At 33.6% G+C, this 25,610-nt stretch overlaps 1 long non-coding RNA gene across 4 annotated transcripts; it reads right to left on the bottom strand.

Annotated features, from left to right (window-relative positions):
• Nucleotides 1-4,827: 4,827 nt before the first annotated feature.
• On the bottom strand, nt 4,828-17,742 carry LOC102606454 (uncharacterized). 4 transcript variants are annotated; one of them, XR_367976.2, is made up of 5 exons: nt 17,370-17,742; nt 17,141-17,288; nt 16,020-16,323; nt 12,415-12,552; nt 4,828-8,800 (listed from the first exon to the last, which is right to left on the bottom strand). It is a non-coding gene; the product is annotated as an uncharacterized lncRNA (long non-coding RNA). The 4 variants fall into 4 exon arrangements; XR_367975.2 differs by lacking the exon at nt 16,020-16,323 and having other exon boundaries at nt 4,830-8,800; nt 17,370-17,728; XR_001474503.1 differs by lacking the exon at nt 16,020-16,323 and having other exon boundaries at nt 4,832-8,038; nt 17,370-17,728.
• Nucleotides 17,743-25,610: the final 7,868 nt, after the last annotated feature.

Here is a 25,610-nt window from a genome sequence, read left to right as displayed (position 1 = left end):
TTAAGGGAATTTAATGGTTCTGAATCTTCTTTTGTGAGTAATGTGAAAGCTAAACAATGTCTTGATCCAATTTTGGTTGAATTATAAGAAACAGTACTCAAGAAGTCTGTTGAGACTTTCTCCCAAGGGGGAGATGGGGTACTTAAATACCAAGGTCGATTATGCGTTCCAAATGTTGATGAGTTAAGGGAATTTTTTTTAGCCGAAGCCCATAGTTCTCGATATTCTATTCACCCAGGAGCCACCAAGATGTACCGTGATTTGTGAGAGATCAATTGGTGGAATGGGATGAAGAGGGATATTGCGGGATTTGTGGCTTAGTGTCCAAATTACCAACAAGTGAAGGTTGAGCACCATAAACCGGGAGGTTTATGTCAAGACATTAGTATTCCAACTTGGAAGTGGGAAGATGTGAATATGGACTTTATAGTAGGGTTGTCACGGACTCGACGCCAATATGATTCAATTTGGATTATAGTAGACCGAATGACAAAATCAGCCCATTTCATTCCCGTCAAAGTTTCTTATGTGGCGGAAGACTTTGCCAATTTGTATTTGAGGGAAATGGTAAGATTGCATGGTGTGCCATTGTCCATTATATCCGATAGGGGTACTCAGTTTACTTCTCAATTTTGGAAGTCATTCCAAAAGAGTCTTGGCACTAAAGTGAAGCTTAGCACAACTTTTCACCCACAAACCAATGGGTAAGCGGAGGAATGATCCAAACTTCAGAGGATATGTTGATAGTATGTGTTATTGATTTCAAGGGAAATTGGTATGATCACTTGCATTGATCGCGTTCGCTTACAATAACAGTTACCATTCTAGTATTGGTATGGCCCCCTTTGAAGCTCTTTATGGTAGAAGGTGTAGATCTTCCATATGATGGTTCGAGGTGGGTGAAGTTTACCTGATTGGGTTCGAGTTAGGTCATGAGTCTATGGAAAAGGTTAAGCTTATTAGAGAGAGTTTAAGGACAGCCTAAAGGCGACAAAAGTCCTATGTCGATGTTAGAAAGAGAGACCTTGAGTTTGAGGTTAGTGATTGGGTCTATTTGAAAATCTCACCCATGAAGGGTGTGATGAGATTTGGGAAGAAAGGGAAACTTAGTCCCCGTTACTTAGGCCTGTATCTAATCTTGAGACGTGTTGGGCAGGTTGCCTATGAGCTTGATTTGCCAAATGATTTGTCAATGGTGCATCCGGTATTCCATGTATCTATGCTTAAAAAGTGTGTAGTTCCCCTAAAAGGATTGGGAGTTGATGAAAATCTCTCTTATGAAGAAGTACCGGTTGAGATTCTAGACCGGCAAGTTAAGAAATTGAGAAACAAGGAAGTTGCTTCCATGAAGGTATTGTGGAGAACCACTTAGTTGAGGGTGCTACTTGGGAGGCCGAGGCTGATATGAAGTTCCGATATCCTCATCTCTTTCCTTCTACTTTAGCTTGAGGCAATGAACTTTCTCTTGTTTTGTTTATGATTGAGCCATGTGTGATTTAGATGTTCCCTTGATTTCCTTATGTTATCCATGTTCATGAAAACTTATGTCTAGATAGAAAATGAGTTTGTATGATCGATTTCTCATGTTGTAGTGCATTGAGTATGAGTTTCCTATAGACTCCATGATATGAATAGATGGACATGTTTAGATATGCTTTTGAGATTGAATTGCATATGAGCTCCATAAGATTGTGTTGAGCATGTTTTGAGATGGAGAAGGCAGTTCCTCTTTGAATATATGAAATCTGAAAATTTGATGCATATTGGATTGTTAGATGTAGTTCCTACTTCCTTAAGATGCATTGAGTAGATTTGATTCGGAGTTGATGTTCCTCCTTAGTTGTGTACATTTTGATATGTTGCATGCATGATGGGCTGCTACTCTTAAGTCTTGTGCCTAGAAATGTGCTTAGAATCTCATTCGAGGATGAATGATCCCAAGTGGGAGATATTGTAACACTCCGAACCTAAACAGAGGGTTTAGCATGGTAGGACTCCAAGGTACCACCTCACAAGGACCAACCTAGAGCCCACAAGAAAGCCCCAAGGGAAACTGCCTGAGGCAATGAACCATGGCCAGGACCACGCTTCGTGGGTGGGTTTACGGTCCGTGAATGGGGCAGTTGAGGATTGGCCAAAAGTCTCTGACCATGATTCACGATTGACCAGGGCGGACCGTTGGTCCATCCACGGTCCGTAGGTCATGGTCTCGTGGGTAATGTCAGTGAAATTATTTTAGGGACTTAAGGGTCTTTTCCAGTTTTTATTAAATGAAAGTGGTGTCGTTTTGCCTAATTCTAGGACACCTATATAAGCATTTTTAACCCCCAAAACCCCTCATTCAACTCATCCTCTCAAATATTCTCTCTCTAGAAGTTGGAAGAAGAAGGAAAAAAAGGAAGCTAGGTCAAGATCAAAGCTCCAAATTTCAAGCTTTTGAGGGCATTATAACCAAGGTATGATAGCTCTTCATCCATGGAGTCCCCTAGAATTCCCCCAATTTGATGAAGAATTTCTCAATTCTAACTAGGGTTTCTTCAATTGTAGTGGGTTATGTTGATTATGGATCCAATTGAGTGGATTATGATTGTTTATGATATAATTAGTATAATTACATGTTTTTAGAATGAAATCACATGTATCCATGCATATCCCACGATTCTAACCTAGAATTGAGATAATTGGGTAGATGCCATGAAGGGAAACTTTGTGGGTTTAGATGTATCCTTATAGGATTGATGAATTATGCATAGAACTTCTTGATAATGATTCTTAGATGATTATCATGATACCTAGGGCTTTGAGAGTAAAGCTTACAATGTGAATTATTAATTATTGATGTTCAAGTTGGGGAAGAGATACTTCCTACATGAATTGCTAATTATGAATGAATGTGAAAGGCTTTCTCACGTGAATGATTCTAGGTTGAAAGGATTACTCACCTAAAATGAATCTAGACTAAAAGACTATGTAATTGATGAGGCTAGAGGCGATTACCCTTGACCTCCATATGAATGGATATGAGGTGATTCCCCTATTCCTTAAAATTGAACTAGAGGTGAGTCCCCATGTTCTTATGATGTTGAATGGACATGGATGCAAATACCCATGATCCCTATGAAATAATGTGGATGCAAGTACCCATATTATATGATGAATGATGTGGGTGCGAGTACCCGCATCATATGATAAGGTTGTGGAGGTGAGTACCCGCAATCTAAAAGTAAGTAAGGCAAGAAGTGAATACCCATTATCCTTTGTGAGTTAGGCAAACAGGTGAATCCCTATGTCTTTAAAAGTAAGTACTAATAATGAGATTAAGATGTAAAGAATGAATAAATTGGATTGTTTCTAGAGATGTCTTCCATGTGGTAAGCTTGACTAGAGGTGGATGACCCAACTCTTGACTAGGGATGAATAAGGTTGCTTGAGAAGTATTCCTTTCTTATTATGATATTGATGTATGTGCATGATGTTTATGTTGTTTATGCTAGCTATCATATTTAGTACTTGATTGTACTAATGCATACTTTGCCTACATTATTATCAAATGTAGGGTCCGGTGACATAGATTCTCACACTCGTGGCTAGCTTCTTTGTTGATTCAAGGAGACAAGATTGGTGAGTCCAAATTGTTTTCGAGGATGGCATCACCACTTACTTTTATGTCTTTCCTTTATGTTTGGGACTATTATATGGGCTGTATCCCAAGATTTTATTTTTCATGTTTAGATGGTCTGAGACAATATTGTTAGACTTCCGCTTCGTTTTATAAAGACTTCGATTGTATTGAAAAGTTTTAATTTTCACTCATCTCTATTACTTTATGTTATGATATGCTAAGTGGCTTGTATGAGGCCTCTCGGGGTCTGATACGCCTTGTTACATCTAGGGGGTACCCCTGGGTCGTTACACCACGTCATCGTGAGTGTATTACACTCATTTTTATATTTTTAAGTTGATTGTGAATAAAATGTTGAAATGGTAATTCGAGTTGGTATAGGTGTTCAATAGGTACAAGCCGTAGTTGAGGTGTCCAAGTGAAATCTGCGGACAACTTTAAGGGGTTGTTGATGACTTAAGCCAAGCCTATAAATGCTCATGTTGCATGAGTTTAAAAAACTTGCACATAGTGCTTTCTAATTTATTTTTTTCATTTCAAAAATTTTAATTCTTTCAATGCATGGACAAAATTGTTGAGATCTCAACATACTCATCTAATTTTCATGTGTTTTTAAAACTATGTACTTTTTTATTTTAAAAAAATCACACTTTTTTACTTTGCTTTGATTATTTTGCAATCATCTCTAAAAAATCAAACGTATTAGCCAGTCAACAAGACAAAATAAAAAATCTAATAACTAAGATTAAAATATCAACTAAGATGAAGATGAAATAGTACATAAAGTAAAACAATATAGAATAATGAGAAGTAGAAAAAGTTAATGTCAAGTACTCCAAATTGAGGTGGAATGTGATTAAGACCCAACTTGTATTAATAATTAGTCCTAAATTTTTATGTCCTGTTACTTCAAAATATCAAAAGTTCAGATATTTATTATATTTACACGAAATATAAACTTAATAGTAGGAAGAACTAGATCAATATTCATATTTTTCAATGCAACAATCTGGATAGACTTTTTCTCCCATAACGTATAAGATGATTTGTATTTCATAAATAATAAAATTATTAATATGATTAAGCTAATAATTTTAAAAAAAATATTATAAACACTTTTCACGCGTGAGTAATATACATCTCTCTCTCTTAATATATATATATATATATATATATATATATAATTGAAGATGAAGGTTCAAGTAGTTAGTTAGGTTCACAAAGTTAGTTGAGGGTTAATTAACTCTACTTGTCGTCATTATAGTCGGTTAAGTTTGTTACACAATTCTAGAAGATTAGAAGTAGTTAGTAACTAGTACAATTGTATATATAGGAGCTCTTTCATTTTTTAAACACATTTTTAATGTGAAATACAAAATTTCCCAATTCTCTCTTCTCTCTTCCTAAATTCATCATGGTATCAGAGCATTGAATTGATAATTGTTTGATTCACTGCAATCGATCCTGAAAACCCCCATTGAAGAAACATAGAGTTTTGATAGCTGACAATGCCTTCTGCAATTGAAGAAGTAGCAGCTGCAACTGTTACAATAAAGACACTTTAAGTAATTGAATCAAAGAGGAATCATCCTCTTTACCTCCATCCATCGGACACTCCAGGCTGTGCTTTAACCTCGGGTCAACTCACTAGAGCAGAGAATTATGCATTATGGAGTAGATACATGTTAATCACTCTTAGGGCAAATAGTAAGATCGGTTTTGTACTCGGAACATGCAGAAAAAAAGATTATGCACCGAAATTGGAGGAGCAATGGGAGAAATGCAATGCATTTCTGCTCGCCTGGATTATGAACAGAGTCTCAAAAAAATTATTGAGTGGAATTGTTTATGTTTCAGATGCTGTAATGGTATGGGCAGATCTGAAGGAGCAATTTAATAAAGTTGATGGTTCAAGGACATATCAGCTTCACAGGGAAATTTGCACGATAAATCAAGGTAACATGTCTGTTCCAGCTTATTTTTCGAAGTTATGATTGCTTTAGGATGAATTTGATGCTCTTGTACCCCCTCCAGCATGTAATTGCGAAAGATCTAGAATGTATATGGATCATGTACATTATCTTTGATTGTTTTCTTTTCTAATGGGATTGAATGAGACGTATGGGCATGCACGTAGTCAAATCTTAATGTTGAGTCCATTAGCAAGTGTAAGCAAGGTGTATGCAATCATAATGTCAGATGAGAGTCAGAGAATTACCTCGACGATGCGTACTAGAGAAGATATGGTGGATAACACAACACTGCTTGCAGGGAGAGGAACCTATAATTGAACTGATGGTGATAGGTCTGAATCATCCATGAACACCGGTAGAGGATACTATAATGCTAAGAAGAAGGTGAATCAGAATCTATTTTGTGATCATTGTAAGATGCATCGCCACGCTCAAAAGGTGTGTTTCAAACTGGTTTGATATCTAGAAGACTGGAAGTTTAAAAGGAAGCCAGCAGGGTAACATAATGAGCAAAACTTCACAAACTCGACTAGAGGTATCAATGTAACTAGAGGAAGAGGCATTGCAAATAATGTACAGGTTTCTAGAGAAGATGAGACTGCAGATGTGTTTGGACTAGTTGAGATAGGACAGAAGTCTACACATGATCCTTATGACCTTAATTCCATTCGAACTAACCTACAGACACTTGCTGCACAACCAAACTTTACTTCAAAGCAATATCAGAAGATAGTACAACTTCTAAATAAAGAGGAGAAGGCTGCTGAGATGGTCAACATGGTAGGGAATTCCTATGGTAAAATTCTTTCAGCATCCACTAGAGGGAAGGATTATGTGGCTATCATGAATGATAGGAATGACACACTAAATAGTGGAATAATTGGATAGTTGACTCTGTGGAAACATGCCACATGACTTCTCACCTTGATAAATTGGATCATATCAATTCATCTGACAGAAACATAGGTAAGAAAGTATATCTTCCTAATGGGCAAACTACTTTAGTTACTCATTCAGGTAGTTGTGTGATACCAGCAGCAGGGGTATTAGAAAATGTTTTGGTGGTACATGATTTCAAATACGACTTACTTTTAATGGCTTAGCTGACTAGACAACTCAAATGTTCTATCCATTTTGATCCTGAATTTTGTGTTTTTCAGGACCTCTTCAATGGAGAAGTGAAGGGAATTGGTAAGGAGGTATATGGGTTGTACTACTTTTCCAGTTAATTCTCTTCTTCAAACACAACTGCTGATGATGAAAAGGTGGTGTTAATGACAAAGATATGTGAATCACAATGCATAGTATGGCATAATAGAATGGGTCATCCATCTATAAGAACTTTAAGACAATTGTCCTTAGTTAAGAAAGAGTCATATGTTAAATTGTGTGAAAATTGTCCGGTGTGTCCTTTTGCAAAACAAACAAGGCTTCCATTTCCTGTAAATGTGTCGAGAATAGGTGATATCTTTGATCTTATTCATCTTAATGTATGGGAACCATATAGATTTTCTACACATAATGGTTTTAGAATTTTTTTTCTCACCATTGTGGATGACAATTCAAGAATGACTTGGTTGTTTCTAATAAAATACAAAAGTGATGTATTTGGTGTTCTGAAATCCTTCTTTTCATTGGTTCAAATCAATTTGATAAATAAGTAAGAAGAATTAGACCTGACAATGAAACTGAGGTTTTTAATAGAGATTGCAATTCATTATTCTCTTATTTGGGTATAATACAGGAGAGCAGTTGTCCTCATGCCCCTCAACAAAATAGGGTGGCAGAGAGGAAACATAGACACATACTTGAGGTAGCAAGAGCTTTCAGGTTTCAGGGATCCATTCCTATTAGATTTTGGGGAGAATGTGCAGAAACAGTTGTATACTTGATCAACATAATGCCTACTGAGGTGTTACAAGGCCAATCACCTTACGAAATCTTTCATAAGGTTAAATCATCCCTTGATCATTTGAGAACCATGGGTTGTTTATGTTATGCCACCAAAGTTGTGAAGGTTGATAAGTTTTCCTCTAGAGCAGATGCCTGTGTCATGATAGGGTATTCACCAACTCAAAAGGGGGTACTTGTTGTATAATCTGAGCCTTCAAAAAATTTATAATAAACAGGGATGTTGTCTTCAAGGAGCATGTATTTCCATTCAGCAAAATGAAAGATAAATACTTGCCAAATTTTGTTCAACAGATAGATAAACTTGGATATGAAGAGCTTCAGAAAAGAGTTATTACTGATAATGAAGTTCCCACAAACGATGCACTTGATCATCAGAATATTATGAATGACCTGAACCAAGATGTTGAGAATGATTCCTTGGTGAATCAAGATGTTGTCAATGATCCAATTGTTATTAATGATTCCTTGGTGAGTCAAGATATTGTACATGAAGTCAGGCCTAGAACCTCCTCAAGAGTATCTCATCCACCTGTTTGGATGAAAGAATATGTGACTATTATGACAGCCTCCATGCACCCTCATTCCTTAGCCAACTATGCATCCTAACAATCACTTATCTCCCACATACCAAGCATATTTGAGTGGAATATCCACTGACACAGAACCAAGTAGTTATGAAGAAGCAATCAAAGACCCCAGATGGGTAGAAGCCATGAAGCACGAAATTAGTTCATTGGAAGACAATGGTACATGGAGAGTAATGAAGTTTCCTCCCAGAAAGAATGACATAGGGTGTAAATGAGTTTTTAAGATCAAGTATAAGGCAAATGGTGAAATTGATAGATATAAAGCCAGACTTGTAGCAAAAGGCTATAGCCAGACTGACGGAATTGATTATCAGGAGACTTTATCACCAGTGGTAAAAATGGTGACGGTTAGGACCATTATTGTTGTTGCAGCAGCAGAGAACTAGATGATTTATCAAATGGATGTTTTTAATGTATTCTTGCAAGGAGATTTGGTTGAAGAAGTGTACATGGATTTGCCTAAGGGATTCAATAAAAGGGAATGTAGGCTTTTTAAGTCATTATATGGACTTAAGCAGGCTTTAAGACAATGGAATGCAAAGTTGACTGATGCATTGTCTAAATCAGGCTACATTCAGAGTCATCTGGATTATTCCTTGTTTACAAAAAGGAAAGGCACATCATTGGTGATTGTACTTGTATATGTAGATGATTTGTTAATCACAGGGAATGACTCCACATTGATACAAGAAACCAAATAGGTTCTGCACAAACATTTCAAAATCAAAGATTTAGATGAGCTGAGAAATTTTCTGGGAATAGAATTTTGCAGATCAGAGAAGGGAATTGTTATGAACCAAAGGAAATATGCTTTAGAGTTGGTGTCTGAAGCTGTTCTAGCAGGGGGAGACCTTCATCTATACCTTTGGAATGTATCATGAAACTTACTAGTGCAGAGTTTTTTGATTCTGATGCATTATTCACTGATATAGCTAAATATCAAAGGTTGATTGGGAAGTTGCTCTATCTTACTAACACCAGACCTAACATAGGTTTTTCAGTTCAGTGTCTGAGTCAATTTATGCAGAAGCCTACTATGTCTCACTAGAATACAACTCTGAAAGTAGTGAGATATATCAAGGCTGCACCAGGTCTAGGACTACTTATGAGTGCCGAGAAACAAACAAACCTTACTAGCTTTTGTGATGCAGATTGGGCTGCACGCCCCAACACAAGAAGGTCAGTGACTGGATTTTTACTGAAGCTTTGATATCTTGGAAATCAAAGAAGCAGAACACAGTTTTCAGGAGTTCTGCAGAAGCAGAATATAGAAGTTTGGTTACATTGACTGCTGAGGTGGTTTGACTGACTAAATTGTTTAATGAATTGGGGCTGAGCTTAGATAAACTTGTCACCATTCATTGTTATAGCAAAGACAGATTTACAGATAGCAGCAAATCCCGTGTTTCATGAGAGGACGAAGCACATAGAAATTGATTGCCACTTTATCTGGGAAATGATGCAACAGGGCTTGATAAGAACAAGTTATATCAGCACCAAGGATCAACAGGCTGATTTGTTGACAAAGGCACTTGGGAGAACTCAATATGATTTTCTACTTTCCAAGCTAGGTGTTTTGAATATCTTCAGTAGACCTAGCTTGAGGGGGAGTATTGAAGATGAAGGTTCAAGTAGTTAGTTAGGTTCACAAAGTTAGTTAAGGGTTAATTAATTGTACTTGTCATCATTATAGTCGGTTAAGTTTGTTACACAATTCTAGAAGATTAGAAGTAGTTAGCAAGTAGTTAGTAACTAGTACAATTGTATATATAGGAGCTCTTTCTTTCTGTAATCACAGTTTTAGTATGCAATACAAAATTTCTCAATTCTCTCTTCTCTCTTCCTAAATTCATCATATATATATATATATATATATATATATTCTATTATTAAAGTTACCTAAGTTTCATAAGTGGTCCCTAAATTATATTTCCTTAAATCAAAACCAGACAATTTATTTTTAGCACATAAAAATCATTAGACACTGACCATTGTATTCAAAAATCACAATGCTAAAAAATTTTAAACTTGTGTATTGTTAAGGGGAATTTCAATCTATCTTAATGATGCTAAGGGAATTGAAAAGCTTCTTTAATGTATCTAGGTTGGACACAAATACAGTAAAATCAAATATCTATGGAGCGAATATGACAAGCCAATGTGTAAATAATATTTGTGAGTTGACTTGGTACCAAAAAGAGGCCTTACCTTTCAGATAGATATCTCTCAAGATAGATATACATAAATATACATAATTTTTTCCGAAGTTAACGGATGCACGTGTACACAATCTAGAAGGGTGGGTCTGCCTCTAGCGATGGGTGGATCATGTCTACGTGACACCCCAGAAATTTTTTCGAACTAAGACTTGAACCATCCTTCGTTGTGAGTAGGATTTTTACCGAGCACGTCTCCGTCGACGTGCCTCTTTCAACGTGTTTTTTAAAAATAAAATTTAAAAAATTATTTCTTTTGTTCTTCTTTAATTTAATTAGTTTATAATTTTTTTTGAAATAGAATCCGTTTTAGCTATAACTTTTAGTTTTAAATTCAAAACTTAACGCTGAAGCGGGAAAAAAAGTAACTAACAACTTAAATCATGTTAAAATTTAATCAACTTGCTAAATTCTACCTTTCTCTTATTATATAAGAGACCGTTTGTGTTGAAGCAGACACGTCTCCGTCGACGTGCCTGCTTCATCGTATTTTTTTTTAAAAAAAAACTTAAAATTTATTTCTTTTTCTCTACTTTAATTTAATTATTGTATAATTTTTTCGAAATTATGAAATCATTTTTAGCTATGACTTTTAGTTTTAAATTCAAGACTTCACGTTGAAGCAGGATAAAAAGCAATTAACTTAAATCATATTAAAATTTATTCTACTTTCTATATTCTACCTATGTCACATAAATTAAATTAAAAATAAAACTAAAATATTAGGCCCGTGCTAGCACGGGCACCTATTTCTAGTATATATATATATATATATATATATATATATATGCGCAAGGACAAAGCCATAAGTGTGTGAGGGCATTTTTATATTAATTTTAATACGATATGTGGGACCTACAACGTGCTTTTCCTCAACCATTTTTTTCTCGTTCCTGCTTTTCTCTTTCATGTTTTGTTTCATTTTCTATCTTTTTAGTGGAGTATCTATTTTGAAACCAATTTCATTATTACCTAATTTTTATTTTTGCTTATCATAAAAATAAAATTTTCTTTTGTCTTATATATTTTATTAAATAAAAAATATATTGTTTTTTTAATATTATTGTATCACTAAATAAATGCATAAGATATTAATAGTCAAACTTAATATTTTAAAACATAATTAATAAAACAAATTTAATAAAATAAACCTCTAACAAAATACAAGTGAATCTATATATAAAAAGAATTGTGAAATACATATTATTAAATTATATATTAAATATTTAAATATTATTGGCATATAGAAAATATGAGTGTTACAACTATATTGTTGTTGTTGTTGTTAATAAAATAAACCTCTAACAAAATACAGGTGAATCTATATATAAAAAGAATTGTGAAATACATATTATTAAATTATATATTAAATATTTAAATATTATTGGCATATAGAAAATATGATTGTTGTTGTTGTTGTTATTATTAGGTATTTGTCCATAAATTCTAAATATATTTTTTGGTTGCAATTGTTGGCATTGAAGATGAAGTTGTGTTGGTTATATAGTTTGTAAAGAATATTTAAAATGATGTTTTTTTAATGTACTTAGGTAAATTGTTAAAAGTAAAAAATAGTCTAGAAATAGATTATTAGATGTTCAAGTTTTTTAATATAACTTCAAATTGAAAATAAATTATATTTCAAATTTTGATGGCCAAACGTTGATTTTAAAATAAATTGAAATATTATTACGAAAAAAATAAATATTTTTATGTTCGAATGGATCCTAAAACTAGAAGTTGAAAAATATATGAAACATAAAGATGATTTTTTAAAGAATGATAAATGAAAAATAAAAGAAAAAGAAACAAAAAGAATTTTAATAGACAATTTTCAAAATATAAATAACCATTCAAATAATTAATTTCAATTTTTTACGCTCACAACCTCTAATTATCTACAACATGGGCTTGACACATTTTATATAAAATTATCCAGCTCTAACTTATATATTAATCACAAAAAATCCATTGGAAATTCACTAATCGAAAAAGAACAACGGATAAACTAATCAGATCGTCTAACTAATTTGACACAGGTCTTCAGGAAGTTGAGAATTTGGATAGAGCATTAGTAATTCACAAGGACTATCAAGGCTTACATGGAGACAGCTTGGGAGGGCAGGATGCTGTGGTGTTAGATACGGTGGAGTTTGAGAAAGAGCCTCATCTGCATTTAGAAGATGTTGATAACAGATACAGGTCAGACAATAGTGAGGAGCTCCTTACTGGTTGCTCACCTGTCAATCAAGAACATATGCACAATGTTAGTATGATTAGTGCTGCTCAAAATGCAATAATCAAGTTTTCAGGGGTAATCAAACAAAGTTCTCCTATCAAAGAACTTCATGATTTGGTTTCTCATAAAATTGTAGATAAAGACAACACTTCAGTAGAGGTAACAAATCAACAGCAAAATGATCTAGTAATAAACAAGGATGAAAATGAAAACTACAGTGATCATGCACAGGTTGTAAATAATGCAGGAGGTTCCCCTCAAGGGAAATCAAAGAAGAAGAAGACTAAATCTCAAGGGGATAAGCCTATTAGGATTAACCCTATGAGGTCTGGTAGAGCTATGTCAAAATGATCTTTAAAGCATTAATATGGAATATTAGATCAATTAGATCTAAACATTCTTTCCATAGAGTGCAAATGCTTCATAGACATCACAAATTTGATTTGGTTGCCTTGATGGAACCTTTTCAAGAGACTAGGCAGATCCAACAGTATAAAAGGAGACTAGGCATGGCCTATGCAAATTATAATATCAATGGGAAGATTTGGTTGTTTGTAAAGGAGGACATTCAGGTGGAGGTTGTTTCAGATTCTGAACAACAGTTGACTATTAAGATGTTATTCCGTAGTGGATATCAGATTGTTAGTACTCTTGTCTATGCTAAGTGTACAACTGTTGAAAGAATTCAATTGTGGGAAGATTTGTATGTCATTGGGCAAAATATGTATTTCCCCTGGTGTGTTGGAGGGGATTTTAATATTATTATGGATGCCGAAGAAAAGATAGGTGGTCTACCTGTCTATCCTACTGAGGTGGATGATTTTGCATTTTGTGTCAATTCCTGTGAATTATTTGACATTAAATTCAAAGATAGCCCTTTCACTTGGTGGAATGGGAGGACGGATGGTGATTGTATTTTTAAAAGATTAGACAGGGTTGTAGGGAATCAAGCATTTTTGGAAGGGTTGGGTCATGTGGAGTTAGAACATCTAGCTAGGACAGGGTCAGATCATGCTCCTATGTTGCTATCTTGTGGAGTTAAAACTATCCAGTTCCTCAAACCTTTTAGATTCCTCAACTTTTGGTCTGAAAAGGAAGGGTTCAAAGACCTGATTAGGCAAAATTGGGTTGATGATCATTCTGATGATGTGTTTGTTAATTTAAAGCTCAAGATGAAGAAGACTAAACTAGCTCTTTCTAAGTGGAGTAGAGAAAGTTTTGGGGATATTTTCAAACAATTAGTTATAAGGGAGGATATTCTGAAAATCAAAGAAAAATTGTTTGAGGATGTTCCTTCTGATGCTAATAGAATTATCCTCAATAGAGCTCAAGAAGAATATACAAAATACTTGAAGTTTGAAGAGGATTTCTGGACACAAAAGGCTGGGATGCAATGGTTCATTGAAGGAGATAGGAGCACTAAATTCTTCCACAATATTGTAAGAGGAAGAAGAAGATTAGAAATATCCAAAATGCATAAAGCTGATGGTACATGGGCTGAAGGAAGTGAAGTTGAGGGAGAGGCTGTAAAATTCTTTCAAGATCAATTTTCCAGTGATTTGCAGGAGTCTAGTCTACCCCTTGTGGATTTAATTCCCTCTTTGATTAAGGAGGAAGATAATGCAATGCTTAATAGGATTCCCTCTTCTGAGGAGGTTAGAAAGGTGGTCTTTGAACTTAATGGAAATAGTACAAGTGGACCTGATGGTCTGACTGGACACTTCTATCAAGTTTGCTGGGATATAGTAGGAGATGATGTTGTGAAGGTGGTACTTGCTTTTTTTGATGGGATGACTCTCCCTAAATTCATCACCCATACCCACCTTGTGTTGATTCCTAAGAAGGAGAAAGTGATTTCATTTGTTGATCTAAGGCCTATTAGTCTGAGAAACTTGATTAATAATGTTATTTCCAGAGTTGTTCATGATAGACTGGAAGTATTCTTACCTACTCTTATTTCTGCTAATCAATGTGGTTTTGTTAAAGGAAGAAGTATTACAGAAAATGTCCTACTTGCTCAGGAGATTATTGTGGATATCAGGAAGAAGAGTAAAACTACTAATGTGGTGTTTAAACTTGACATGGCTAAAGCATATGACAGGGTAGATTAGAGCTTTTTGATTAAAGTATTGGAAAAAATGGGCTTTAACACAGTATTTATTGATAAAATATAGAGGCTGGTGGCCAACAATTGGTATTCTGTGTTGGTTAATGGCCAAGCTTGTGGATTTTTTCACTCAACTAGGGGTGTTAAACAAGGAGATCCTTTATCTCCTTCTTTATTCATTCTAACAGCTGAAGTCCTTACTAGGGCCCTTAATAATTTGTTCAGCTATGCAGGGTATCAAGGGTTTGGTCTTCCAAAGTGGAGTGAACAGATTAATCATCTTGCCTATGCTGATGACACTATCATTTTTGCTAAGGCAGACAAATTTTCTTTGAACTTGATTATGAGGACTTTACAAGATTATGAATCCCAATCTGGTAAAAAATTCAATAAAGAAAAGAGTGCATATTTTGTTTATCACAAGGCAGCACAAAGTGACATCCAGATGATAGAAGAGTGTAATGGTTTTACCAAAGGTAAGTTCCCTCTAACTTATCTTGGGTGCCCAATTGGGCATGGCAGGAAAAGGAAAACTCAATTCTCTGAACTCATTAAAAAGGTTCAAAACAAAATTCAAGCTTGGAAAGGGAAGCTTCTGTCGTTTGAGGGTAAGTCTGTATTGATCACTAATGTATTACAGAGTGTTCCTATATATCAGTCGTCTGCTATCATTCCTCCCAAATGTGTCATTCATGATCTTCATAGAATCTTTGCAAGATTTCTATGGAATTTTAAGGAAGTAGGAAGAAATAAACACTGGGTTTCCTGGAACAATGTATGCTTACCCAAAAAAGAAGGTGGTCTAGGATTTAGATCCTTATTTGATGTTTCAAGAGCTTTATTTGCTAAACTATGGTGGAATTTTAGAACAAAAAATACTATGTGGTCCCAGTTTATGTGGAATAAATACTGTAAAAGGCACAGACCACAAACAGTAGAGTGGAGAGGGGGTTCTCAAACCTGGAAATATATGCTAGCTGCTAGAGATTTTTTTGATCAGGAAATATGGTGGCAACCAAATGGTGGGCATTCTAGTATCATGTTTGACAATTGGACACAATTAGGGGATCTATATTACTACCTACCAGTGTCTAATAATAATGAATGGATGCATAGAGATGTTGATCAATTATTTCATGAAGGGAGGTGGAATGAAGAGCTCTTAAGGACCGTATTCCCTGAGAATGTTGTAAATCATATTCTCAATGATATTGAGAGATTTCAGGATTCAGAGGAAAGAGATATTCCTAGGTGGATGTTAAACAACTCAGGGAAATTCTCAATGAAGTCTGCATGGGACAATATCAGAATCCCTGGAATTGAGGATGATAGTTTTGCTAGGATGTGAGAGAAGGGTGTACCTTTTAAAGTATCTTTCTTTTTCTGGAGATTAGCAATGAAAAGGATCCCTATTGGTGAAGTCCTAGCCAGATTTGAAACTGAGGAGGAGATGGTGTGTTGCTGTTGTGATCAGATGGCTAATGAAAGTTTTCAACACCTCTTTGTCTCCTGCCTTGCTGCTAATCAAATGTGGAGTAGTTTTACTAGAGCTGCTGGTGTAGAAGGTCCTTTTCTTCAGATAAAGGACACAGTGTATAAGTGGTGGAATGCAACTTGTTCAGCTAATCTTAGACCTCTATTCAATGCTATACCTGGTCTAATACTCTGGCAAATTTGGAAAAAGAAGAATAGAATAAGACATGGTGACAAAATGAATGTGCAAGGAATGATAAATGGAAGTAAACAAGAACCTGCACATGTTAGCTGTTTTTAGATACCCTTGGCTGAGGAATATCCCTGAGGATTGGCCAAATTTGGTGCATTTCTTTGAAGGATATAAACCAATCTTAGTTCCTAAGGTCATTCATTGGAAACCTCCTATGGAGGGGACCTATAAATGTAACTCAGATGGAGTTTCTAAAGGAAATCTTGGACAAAGTGCTGGTGGGTTTTGCATCAGGGATTGGAAAGGTGAATTTATATTTGCTGCAACCTATGATCTTGGCAAAAGAACAGGTTTGCAGGCTGAAACTAGTGCCATGGAGAAAGGTTTAAATTATTGTGTTACACATAATTTACTTCCTGTGTGTTTAGAGACGGATTCACTGGTTTTGACCAAGATTTTAAATGGGGTATTGGAGGTCCCTTGGAGCATTAAAATTCAGATTCAGAAGATTGAATTTTTGAGAAACAATAGGGAGGTTGCAGTGCTACATACGCTCAGGGAAGGCAACAAAGTGGCAGACTACTTCACTAACTTTATTTTTTCTTTTGCAGGTACATAAAATAAAACTTTCCAATCAATTCAAGATGTACCAAAGGAAGGAAAATCCTTAGTACTCATGGATGCAAATCAGATTCCAAACATTTGAATTACTAAAATGCAAAATAAACTCTATGGTTTGTAGTTTCGAACTATAATCTTTGCACAAAATGAAATGCAATTGCAGTATAAGTCAAGCAGAGGAGAGAAAGGAAATACCTAACAAATATACATAGACTTTAGATCCTAGCTTCTTAGACAGTGGTATCAGTTCCCTCGGAGCTCAATCTGTCAAGAGGCGAAGATCTAAGGAAAATGGTTTTCTACAAGGCACTGATATCTGGAGAAAGCTCCAAAGAAGATAGATCTGTACAGCAATGTAAGGGCAATGAATAACAATGTGATATTGAGATTCTTGTTGAATAATCGATAGGGATGTGGGGGTTACCTCTCACACAGGAAAGGGACCAATGTTTTGAGCTGAAGAAGTCTTCAACGGACAAGAATACATGGCGTTAGTGAGATTTTTAACGTCTTGATGTACTCTATCCAAGCTCGATGATATGAGTCTCTAGTTCCACAGTGAGTAAGGTCTAACTCCTATCTCATCATTTGCACAAGGATCTTTGATGTAGGTCCACCATAGCTGCCGGAGTCGAGAAGAGGTTGACGGAGGTCCACCATTGATGACGGAAGATTTAGAGACAGTGGTGTCTTGACTATAGGAGGGTTTTGTCTTTCCCCTTTTTATTTGTTTTTTGTTTCCATTTCTTGTTTCAGATTTTGGATTAGGCGTTTTGGGACTAGTCCCTTTTGCTGTTTTTGTCTACTTTCCATTAATAAAAGGCTATAAGCCACCTCTTAATTTTAAAAAAAAATTGAAAGATCATTCATTAAAATTAAAAATTTTAAATGTGAAAAGATTTTAAATAATGTCATGCAAATACATTTTAAAAAAATTGAGATAGAGAAAATAGTGGAGAAGATTACGCAATATAAGTATATGAGAATTGAACCTTTACCAATAAAATAAATATTTAAAATTCCATATTGCAAATAATAGATATGCACTTATGTAAATCTTTAAAGAAATAAACATTCAGTAAAATGGGAAAAAGAAAATATGTTGGAAGAGGAATAAAGAAAAAATAAAAAACTAATGACAAATGAATGAAGCAAGAAAGAAGAAGAAAAGGGCTATTAAGTCAAGTGTCAGAAGTACAATGAGTCTTTGACAACTTGACAAGCGAGCCCTAAAATTGTCCATTTGTCAATCACACAAAACCTCACACAAGTATGAATTGGTATACCTTAACAATAATAAAAAATATCACATTACCCTACTAAGTACTAACTTACAAACACTATTAATTTTCCAAATATTTAGAATTAGTTTTACAGTTTTAATTTAAAATAAAAGGTAAGTTTAATTCGCATATGGCATGTGCACTTTCTCTATCTGATCAGTATCGGACTCTACCAGAATGGTTTTAGTATCTGCAACAATGAAGGATCTTCTTTCCTTGCAATTCGGTTTGAGTCTTGTGATATGCTTAAGGTACTTAGGTTTACGATTTTCAATCTTTCACACAGCTATACGATCATACACCTCATCGCTTACCACGCTTTCAGTGAACATGCGAGCTGTCTGATCATTAGAGATATTCATCTCTCAACTTTTCCTCCTATATATCACCAAATATAAAATAACGTGACTTATTTTGAAGATAGACACGTCTATATTCTATTTAAGTGGAAAGCTATAATTGGAAAACCATTTGACAATTTTAAAAAATAAAATATAATAATAATATTTTTAAAAAATTGAATCAAAATACATATAAAAAAAAATTATATTTTGGAGATAGTTTTTTTTAAAAAAATCAAAGTAATTTTAGAGATAAGTAATTATCACACTAAAGAGTTCTAATTGGACTTTTATTGTCATCATCATATATAGATCAAATTCCTAATTTTTAAAAAAGGAGTTCTGATTGGTCTCTTTTTTAACTATTTATCGTTTATATATAGGTTGCTTTTAACAACACATGTTTTTTAAATTTGAAATTAAAAATATAATATCATCTCTAAGATAAACTTAAACTTTTCAAAAAAAAAATGGTTAAATGTATTGTAACTCACAAAAACATATAAATTCACCCAAATTTTATTTACTTATAACAAAAGATATAAACCAGAGTTCTAAGACGTAATATTCTTTGAGAAGAGTCCTATTTTTGTATACTAATTTCAATGATAAATACAAAATGTATATATAGATTAATAATGTATTAAATTCTATGTTCATGTTTGTATTCTATAGTGATTTATTTACTACTCATTTCATTTTAATTTATCTATCCATTTTGTTTTGATACGTAGTTTAAGATAATAATAAAAATGTAAATCAAACATAAGTCAAATATACTAAAATGTCCTTTCATTTTGTGTCTTATACATGTCATGTGAAAAATCAAATTAAGATGTTGCTAAAAATGAATTATAATATATATTTTTTAAATAAACTAAAAAGAAAAATAGACCAAAACAAGTTGAAGCAAATAGAGTAATTAATTTTTATCTAAGGTAAAACAATCAAAAATAAAATTTGTCTCGATAAAAGCTTGATAGAATGTGTTGTAAAACTAACTACCTTGCCAGTGGTATACCAATTATACACAATATAGTGAATTTTCTATTGTTCAATGTGTGTGTATCACAAATTATATACTTGAAATTAATAGCTTAATTCATATAAAATATATACATCATAGGTCTACTTGGTCCTAACTGTATGAAAACTGGATAAAATATGCTTTCACAATCATAACCAAGTAACATTACATGCAGATTCTATTCACATGACATACCTCACTAATATCATTATGATTTTAGTAAACATAGCTGATTTTATACCAATTATTCACTACTGAATCACATACCTCAATAAATTGCAAGTACTTGAACATAGGATGCTTTACCTACACTAAATAAGTTGTCATATTCTTTTATATAAAAAATATACGCTACAAGTCTTTTTGGTCACGATTGTATATATGGAAAATGGTCAAAAATATCCTTCAACTATGTTAAATGAATAAAAATGTCCTCCCATGATAGTTTAGTTTAAAAAAATTTCTTGCTTTCAATAGTTTGGTAAAAAAATGTTCTTATTGTTACTTAATGGGTCAAAAATGTCATTTTCCAAATATATATTTTTTTCTTTTAAACACATTCTTTTTTCTAATAATTTTTATAATTAAAAATGTTTATCCTACTTCAATCTGAAAAAGATTAAGAAATAAAAATATTTTCTATTTTATTAGGAATTTTTAATCATTATCTGAATGAAAATTAATGACAGGATTACTGTAATCTTATATTATTTTTAAAAAATTTACATGACCTATATTATGTCATGACCTAACCCACCGGGCCATGTGAACACCTATTCTAACACCTAGATAGAAGAACCCTCACCACTCAAACAAGATTAAAACATTCAAAAAATAAATAATTGACTACAAAAGCTCGTTAACAATATAACGTTAAGAAAATAAAACTTTAAATAAAACCCTTTTTCAAAAGACAGAAAAGTATTTCCTTGAATTTTATGAATTGTGTTAAATAGTCAATTTTATTTGTCGTATTAAATTAGTATGAAGATGAAGAAATTTGAAGCTTAAACGAATTTAAGATGAAATATTGTAGAAGAAAATCAAGCAAACAACTTAATAAATTAAATTGAATATAATAATACATCCATTACATATATATATAAGTGACAATAACCCCTGCCTGGCAGCTGCACTACTTTCCCTTTTTTGGTGGTTTTTTTGTTTTAGTTTGTGTGTTTATACATACATATATGGCCAAAGTCATCTGTAGCCACTTAAAGTTGTCTGTGTATTTCAGTTGAACACCTCATCTTAGACTGGTTCCTATTGAACACTTTTATTAGTAAAAAAAAATAACAATTAAACATTTTTTGACAATCAACTAAAAATAGAAATTGTGTGTCATACACTCGCGATGACGTGGCAGAGTAACTAATCAGAAAAGGACATGTGGCGTTGGGCCCATAATAATAATTAAAATATATTAAAAAGTAAAATAAAATAAAAAATTGTTTTCGGCCAAAAAAAAAAAAGAAAAACTCTTCTCTGCCTTTTCTTCTTCGCCAAAACGCCCACCCCCGACTTCCATTCTTCCTCATTTTCTTCTTCGCCGGAAAACACACAGCGGCCTCCGGCTAAAACTGCATACTCCAATGGCTATCACCTACGTCCTCTCCTTTATTCTAATTCAGTATTGTAGTTGTCATTTTTCTCAATCTCATTCTTTTTTTTCAAATAACAATCAAGATTAGTTGATATTTTTTCTTCTTCACTGTTGTGGGTTCTTTAGAATTTGAATTTTGTAGCGATTTCAAAGAAAATAATTTCAGATTCATATTAGTCTTGTCGGAAAAAATGGAGTTTCGCCGGAATTATTTTTGACTCAATTTGATTTTTATTTCTTTAATTAATGTTTTTTCTGATAAAGAAAACAACAACGATAATGATGATGACGGGATTATGCTAGAAAAAAAAGAAAGAATGCAGGAGTAGATGGGTGTGTCTAGGATGGTGGCAGGCAAATAAGTATGTTGGATTGAGAAAAAAAAAAGAATGCAGAAGTAGATTTAATTTTTTTATATATAGAAATTATGATTTTTCTAATGTTGACATGTCTAATTTTGATTCGTCCGTAAAAAAATATTTAGCTTCACTCGCCTTTTTGGATGTGTATTACACTCATGATGCCATGTCACCAAAAAGTATTCAATAGGTACATGTTTTGAACGATAGAAGTGTTCAATAGGTACAACTCTTAGTTGATGTGTCTAAGTGAATTATGCGAACAACTTTAAGGGGCCGCAGATGACTTTGGCCAACAAGAATTTGTACAAACACCATACATCACATGCATAGATATATGTTATAAAATACAAATTGAAAGATCGCATGCCTGCCTGGCAACTGCACTACTTTCTCTTTTTTTGGTGGTTTTTTTGTTTTAATTTGTTTGTCTTATTTTTTAAATATTTAAAAATTTGTAAGAATACTATAAATCATGATAATTCCCAACTTAAAATATTTATAAAAGAACATATAAAATTTTGATTGATTCATAAAATTAATCTATTTGTGTCACATAAAATGGGATAAAAAAAGTAACATTTATTATTTAATTTGAAAACTACGTAGAAAGTATTGTAAATCTCAATAATTAACAACATTTGATTGACTCTTGAAATTCTATTTGTGCTACATACATTGGATAAGAGAAGTAACATATATTATTAAAAAAAATACGTAAAAAGTACTATAATTACAATAATCAAAAGAAGTAACGTGTAATATTTAATTTGAAAACTACGTAAAAAGTATTGTAAATCTCAATAATTAACAACATTTGATTGACTCTTGAAATTCTACATGTGTTGCATACATTGGGGCAAGAGAAGTAATATATAAGTATTATTTAAAAATTACGTAAAATTACTATAAATTACAATAATTAATAACTTAAAATATTTAAAAATCATATTAAAATTTAATTGACTATCTAAATTATATCTACATCACATAAAATGAGACAAAAAAATAACAGATATTGGATCCGTGCTAGCACGAGCAATTGTCTCTAGTAGTATATTAGAAGTGAGAAGAATTAGAATTGAAATATAAATCTTCTGCCACGTGTCATGATGACTTTGAAGACAACAACAATTGTTGAACGTTGTCAGTGTTCATGCATGAATCTGAGTCTGTTAAAGGTTTTGAGTTTCCAATTTGTTTTGGACTCAATTATTTTATTTAGGATTTCTTACCTCTATAAATAGTTTATAGAAATAATTATTAGGGGATCAGATCATACTTTGTAGGGAAAAATCGTCAATATTTTGTAGGGTTCTTTTCTTCTTTTTATTTTATTAGATATTAATAGCTAAAGACACTTGTTTTGGGATGCGGCTACGGATAATTGTTGAAGATCGATTATTTTGAATTAATGATTGGTTATCGCTTAAATTACTTTTGTATTCTTATTTTAGTATTTCATGCTTGATCAACATATAAATAAATATATTGTCTATTCCTGAACTCATGAGACGAAGAGGTAGATAGATCAAAAAATATAAATAGCTCGATCTTTCTTGCATATCACTTGATTAGATTCATGTTTAGGATTGACACCCGAATGAATATCGAGCTTGGTTACGAAAAATGATGAAATTTAAATGCTCGCCAATTGGGCTTGTCTATCTCCTCTCAACGATGTAGTTAGACAGACAATTGGAGTAGGCGATTAGAGGTCGGGAGATCATGATCATAAAATCAACCCTATAAATTAGTAATTTGATAACCTTAGTTAATTCATTACATGTGATGTGATACATGAAACCTTAAGCATCCTGCAGCCGTGGAATCATCTCACTCATTGTAAGTAAGTTTATTATTTAATTCTTGCATTCTTAGTAGTTAAATATAAATTAAACTCTTTTGGCACTCTTAAATAAATAATCAGACTAGTATAATTCAGGAAAATAGTTAATCGACAAGTGCTTTGGGTTCGATAATCCAGCTCTTTTAGAGCCAATATTTTACTTGCGCAACCGCGCACACTTGCACATGCAATTGGAAGTACGAAATAGTATTAATACAAGTACTAGTAAGCATCATTGATTGACCCAAACCTACCACATAATATAAAATAGGCATTCAAAAGGGAACATGCAATATGAAAGCTACACCATCCTAAGTCTCTATTCAAATTCTTTTACCATCCAAAGTACAATACCCATAAACTAGTACACTTTCATTCCAGTTTCTTATCTCATTCTACTGCCAACTCTACCATTAACATATTCGACCCCTTTTCCACTCTAAGGCTTCCCAAGTCTACATGTGATGTCAGCATAAGTCTTCCCAAGCTTACTTGTGATGTATCCCCTAAGGTTTTTCAAGCCTACTTGTAATGTCACCCTAAGGTTTCTCAAGCTTATTTGTGATTTCACTCTCTTAAAATATCATAATTGTCACGATTCGAGCCTACACCCTAGACGTAACTGACACTCAAGAACAATTTCTGATCCCCAAGTGAACCATTGGTCTGGCTACATGACTTACATGACACTAAACAATACGTGAAAGCTTAAAACAGGTGACAACTTAGACATTCACGAAAGTTTTAAAAATATTGTCTTGCAAAATACTTAGCATGAGTCATAAGTTAAATAAAAAATTCTGAAAAAACAATGGAAATATCTAATTCTGTCTATCCATGAAACCTCTAACAATTCAAGATAGATGTCGGGACAAGACCCACAACACCTCAACTACTATTAAAACTGAAATGAAACTGGAGTCTCTCGGAAATAAGGAGGCCTCACCAACTACTGTATGCGAGTGAATAGTGATCTCAACGAAGCGCTTGTTGATGATCCTGAGCACCTATATCTGCATCATAAAATGATGCAGGTCGAATGACGTCAATACATTGAATGTACTGGTAAGTGATAAGCTTAGAGTAAACAACTTACTGGCTTGAATGACTCAAAACAATGTATCTGGATCAATACATGAATATGAAGTGAAAGCCATTTAAGCTTTACAATAAGATATATAATGAATGAAACATGAAAATAATATACTTTACTTTGCGGGGAGTTTCTCTAACCGACAATCATTATCATGAGCCTAGCAATGATACTACAGCTGCTAACTCAAATCATGAGTCAGGTAAATCTTCTCGTGAATCTTAAGATGTATGGAGGCATATGCTATAACTTTACCATTCTGCATCAATACACAACCAAGTCCAACTCTGGATGCATCACAATACTCAACAAAGCCTTTTGTGCCCTCTGTTAGGGTCAACCATGAGGCAGTAGTCAACCGAGTTTTCAATTCCTGAAAGCTTTTCTCACAAGCTTCAGACAAGAAACTTAACTGTTTTCTGAGTCAACTTAGTCAATAGGGACGAAATGGATGAAAATCCCTTAATGAGCCTTCTATAATAACCAACCAATCATAAGAAACTTCTTATATCAGTTAGAGATGTGGGTCTAGGCCAGTTCTGGACTGCTTCAATCTTTTGAGTGTTAAATCGAATCCCCTCCTCAGATACAATGTGGCCTAAGAACGCCACAGACTCAAGCCAAAATTCACACTTAGAAAATTTAGCATACAACTCTCTATCCTTGATGGTTTGGAGAACTATTCTGAGATGACTAGCATGATCTTCCTCATTCCTCAAATAAATCAATATGTCATCAATGAATACAATCAGAAACATATCAAGATATGACTTAAATACTTTGTTTATAAGATCTATGAACATTGTAGGAGCATTAGTCAAACCAAAAGACATCGCAAGAAACTCATAATGACTATAACGGGTCTTGAATATTGTCTTCGGGATGCCACATTCTCTTACTCTTAACTGATGATAGCCAGAAACCTGAGGTATAACTTAGAAAAACAAGTGGCACCCTGAAGTTGATAAAAAAGATCATCAATTCTCGGAATGGGATACTTATTCTTTACCGTGAGCTTTTTCAACTGGCAGTAATCGATACACATCCTAAGAAAACCATATTTCTTCCTCACAAATAAGACCGGAGCGCCCCAAGGTGAGACACTAG

Source organism: Solanum tuberosum, unplaced genomic scaffold (assembly GCF_000226075.1).
Source record: "Solanum tuberosum cultivar DM 1-3 516 R44 unplaced genomic scaffold, SolTub_3.0 scf00211, whole genome shotgun sequence".
Lineage (NCBI taxonomy): Eukaryota > Viridiplantae > Streptophyta > Magnoliopsida > Solanales > Solanaceae > Solanum > Solanum tuberosum.
Note: the sequence above shows the minus strand (reverse complement) of the source record. Positions and strands in the feature narration are given on the sequence as shown.